The sequence below is a fragment of the Littorina saxatilis genome, linkage group LG3 (assembly GCF_037325665.1).
Source record: "Littorina saxatilis isolate snail1 linkage group LG3, US_GU_Lsax_2.0, whole genome shotgun sequence".
In the NCBI taxonomy this organism is placed as follows: Eukaryota; Metazoa; Mollusca; class Gastropoda; order Littorinimorpha; family Littorinidae; genus Littorina; species Littorina saxatilis.
In genome coordinates this window covers 72618326-72622680 of record NC_090247.1, presented here as the reverse complement: position 1 = coordinate 72622680, position 4355 = coordinate 72618326, and the positions used below count along the sequence as shown (strand labels likewise).

The 4355-nt window shown below is 35.1% G+C and overlaps 1 protein-coding gene across 2 annotated transcripts in view; it reads left to right on the top strand.

Moving 5' to 3' along the window:
- Window positions 1–1757: 1757 nt before the first annotated feature.
- The window catches only part of LOC138963210 (uncharacterized), a 6145-nt gene continuing 3547 nt past the window's right edge, over window positions 1758–4355 (top strand). Inside the window, exons 1-3 of one of the 2 annotated variants that reach the window (XM_070335261.1) lie at window positions 1758–1909; window positions 2416–2510; window positions 3581–3849. The gene's annotated coding sequence lies outside the window, so the exon portion shown is untranslated. The remainder of the gene's footprint in view (window positions 1910–2415; window positions 2511–3580; window positions 3850–4355) is intronic. The other variant, XR_011454749.1, reaches the window with a different exon arrangement.

Genomic DNA, 4355 nt, shown 5'->3' with positions numbered 1-4355 from the left:
CGTGTCTGTGTTTTTACATTTAGTCAAGTTTTCATTGATTCAGGGAAGATCATCGGTTAAGACAGAAGACATCAATGGTCCCTTTTTAATTTCCTCTATTGGTAAAAGAACGAACAGTGGCTTTATAACATAAATATATTTATCAATTGGAACATTTGCGTAAAACAGGTCAGCTATCATTTTTGTAATCATTGGCCAATTAGATTATTTTCTTTTTGTTTTGTGGTGTTTCTTGAATTATATCCTAATGTTTGCATCATTTGAGAACTAGCGTATTCAGAACAGCCTTTCAACAAAGAAGAAACCTTGACATGTTTTTTTTAAAGTACAATCATACATCGTAAAGAACTCAACGGAAGTAGTTTTCCGAAAATCGAACCACGAGAGCTTCACCTAGAGTATACGTAACCTCTATTTTCATGTCACATTAAGCTCTGGCCTTATTTCACACTGTTATCGTGTTATTCTGCGCTCTCATATTAACATTTGCACCTGTCGCAACTTGTCTTTTTGTTTTCTTTTATGAATGTGACAGGGGAGGCTACCGCTCCTTTCACAGCAGACTCTGCACCCGAGTTGTTGGCCTTTAAAGTCAACACCAGTGGATTGTAGAAATCTGTTTGTGATAGGGTCTGGTGGTTTCCGATTGTCTGTATGTTCATGGAAACCTTCGGGTTTGCATAACAGTTTTCATAGGGCTAAGAAATTAGCCCTAACATTTTTAATCCTGTTTGATTGCACTTCGCTTCCCGAGGTGATCGTAGTGTTTCGGCACACGGTTACATGAATAACAGCTTTCATCAATGAAAGAAAATGAAAAAACCGTGTAGATAGCACAAAAGCGTCATCTATGAGATATTACTGCTTCGGTTTTTCAAAACGTTTCTCCTTTGAAGCTGTATATGGTAAATAAAATATAATTAAGAGTTGATGTTTAAATGAAGTAAATTTTGCTTTTCCGCAATCACTGAATGTTTTGATCAGTTCAGTTCACTTTTGATCTTGGGTCTCTTTCCCGACGGCGACGTCGACGACGACGATGATCGATGATGATAATGATGACGATGATGACGACGATGATGATGATAGTGATGATGATGATGATGATGATGATGATGATAATGATGATGATGATAATGCACGCAGTCAATCAACGAAAAATCAAACAAAATATTGCTCTTCCAAGCTACAAAATACAAATTGACAGGGAGAAAATAACTTTTGAAGAATCATTTCTTACACAAAATATCACAAATATATACAGAGTATACAAATAAACACAAACACACTTGTATTCACTAACAAATAGAATAAAAAAAATTCTTTTAAACCATTTTTTTAACAGACACTCTCGCTTTTATTTTTTTTTCCAAAACTCTCAGAAATTACATTTCAAGTATTAGGGCGGGTCAAATCTTGACTGATTGATAAAAAGCGATCTTGCTTGATATCTATTGGCCTAAAGGAACAAAGACGTCTTTGACGTTATTGTCAATATGTGCAGAAAAAGAAATATTAATATAGTTGTGCACTTACAGTCATCTAGCGCAGATGGTAGAAAAGGAATGACTTTTTATGAACTTGTTGTTCATTTGAACACAGTAATTTTCGAAGGCGAAATGAGCCGCCGTGATGATACTATTGGCTATAATTCATCATCGTTAACCTTGGTTGGCGGTTTTTGTAGCTTATGAATCCTTTATCAAAGAGAACATTCTGAATTGCAAGCAAATAAATATAACCGCGATTTTTTTAAAGACATTCGCTATCGATATTAGAATCTGGCTTAAAACCCGTAACGATAGTCATTTTCTTGTGTTCATTTGTAGTTGTTTGATGTGTATATACAAGTCGTGTACTTTTGACATTGAACAGCGGATTTCTGCCTCTGATCACCTGCTGGAACTTTGTAAGAAACGTTTATGCATAAACTGTCTCTGTATTTATTCTTCTCTTCTCTTCTTTCTTCTGCGTGTTTTTTCTCTCTCTCCCAGATTTTGAATATATCTTTGCTTTTGTTAATACTGCTATACAACTTTTGTATGATTTACCGTTTGTATTCTTTTACCCTGTCGTCTTGCCTCACCTTCCGTTTTAGTTATTTGTAAATGATTTTGTTTTGTTTATCTATTTCTTTTATTCTTTGTTTAAATATTTATGTATTTTTGTATACACTTATTTATATTTTTTTTATATATATTTATTCATTTAATAATTTTAATTTCATTTTATCTTTTTTTTTCTTCATGACTTGTTTTCATAAAACATTTTTTTTTAACATTTATGTTGTTATATATTCAGCTATTTATCTATACATGAATGAATCGATCTGTGTTTTTATTTCTTTTATTCATTTTTAATCGATATACTTATCTTCATATCTATGTTCGTGTATTTGTAGTATTAATCCTTTAGCTACAGATATCGAGGACACTCATTTGGTGGCCGGTCACAGCACGTTGAGATGATGATGAGGGCTATCCTGGCTGCTATGGTACTCGTGGCCGTAGGTAAGTCGTCCATGGATGTGTTATTGTACTTATTAATTTGTTTGCATGTTTTTCAATGTCTTTTCGTCTTGTCTGTCTACCCGTATCTGTCCTTATTTGTTTCTCAGAAAGTGACAGAAGAAATTTTTAAAGTGATGTACAATTCTTTACATTACATTTTTGTGTGATTTTCTAGTCGATGTGCAATACTGTACATCATTTTCCTGTGTAAAAGTTTCAACATTTGTATTGCTTCTCGGTAAATGACAGAGAGACATGATTGAAAAATGATTGCGCATTTCCTTTCCCATGACAGAAGTAAAAGGACAAAACAAATATGTATTTTGTAATCATGTTTCTCTGTCGTCTTTATAGAACACACACACACACACACACACACACACACACACACACACACACACACACACACACACACACACACACACACACACACACACACACACAGAACGTTAAGTTGATCCTTTTAGTCATTTTTTTCAGAACTTTTTGTGTATTTGTATGTTGAATATGTTTTTGTTTTTTCACTTAAAGGATTTTTAAATTGACGATGTATGACTCTTTTGTAATCTGTACTTAATCATGTGCCACAAATTTAACTTTCCTGATTTTGATTCCGAGAAAAGATTAGGTGCAAATGAAATAGACAGTGCAAAAAAAAAAAAAAATTAGCAAGAAGAATTTTATTGTTAAATGGGACAGAAGACAAAACGAATCTTTTCAGTTTTGTTTGCCGGCATTTGCGCATTTATATTGAAAAGTTTTTGTTAACACATTTCAAGAGAAACGCATGACAAGAAAAAAGTCAAGCAAAGCTCTTACAATAAACGATTTTCAGGTATTGTGTCTAACAGAAAATAATTGCATATGCCAAAGACTTTACCATAGATGACAAACGGTCTTCAGATATCTAAACTAATTGTTCATGGAAATGAAAACTTGTACAAATTCTTCGTCAGGTATGAAATGTGTCATAGAGAATCGTTTGAAAAAATTGCATAGCTCGACTTGCTTTGTGAGCAGGACTTTGTTCAGCGATCCTGTAACTCCTCAATTACTTCTCTGTGACACAGTCCACGCAGACACCAACACGTGTATCTTGAGGAGAGGCAAGAAGATGCGTACGTTCGGCAACACCAAGGAGAGGATCAAGATCCCCTGTAAGTACAACGCTGTCAGAAACACAGTGTGCGGCAACTGGAAGGTCACCATCACCCCTGGCAACGCCATCGAGCCGGACAAGGACAAGCGATACATCGTGAAGAGCATCTGGGTTGGAGTGGAGCACGTGCGAACCGGAAAGAAGTGGGAAGGTCGCAGCGATATCAGGCTTGCACAGAAGGTTGGTGGTGTTCAATGTATCTCGCAATGTAGTCTGTTTATGCCCTGTGTTTACGCTTTCCTGGGATTCTCGTTCTCTAGTCCTCTTCTTATATTTTGAGACATGGAGGATATCGTCCACCTATTGAAATGCTACTTTGGTTAATACAAAACAAACACAAACAAACAACAACAAAAAACAACAACAAGAACATCGTTCTAAAGCGCATACTACGTTAAGTTATCAAGCTATTAAGTTGGAAGATGTTTAGATTCAGATAGATTGGAGAACTACAATTTCTGAATCAATCAAGTTTTCATAATCCAAAAATTACATACCTGACAAGCATCTCTGGAAATATCGGTTATCGAAAGATTTAATCTTTCGTCATTGTTGGCTGATGCAGATTATAATGTCTCATAAACGCGTGGATGACTCTTTTGGGTTGAAAAGTGTCTTCAGGTTTCCGTGGACGTTTCTTCAAGAACAAACTTGAGACGGTAGACTTATACATTTTGTTAAAAAAA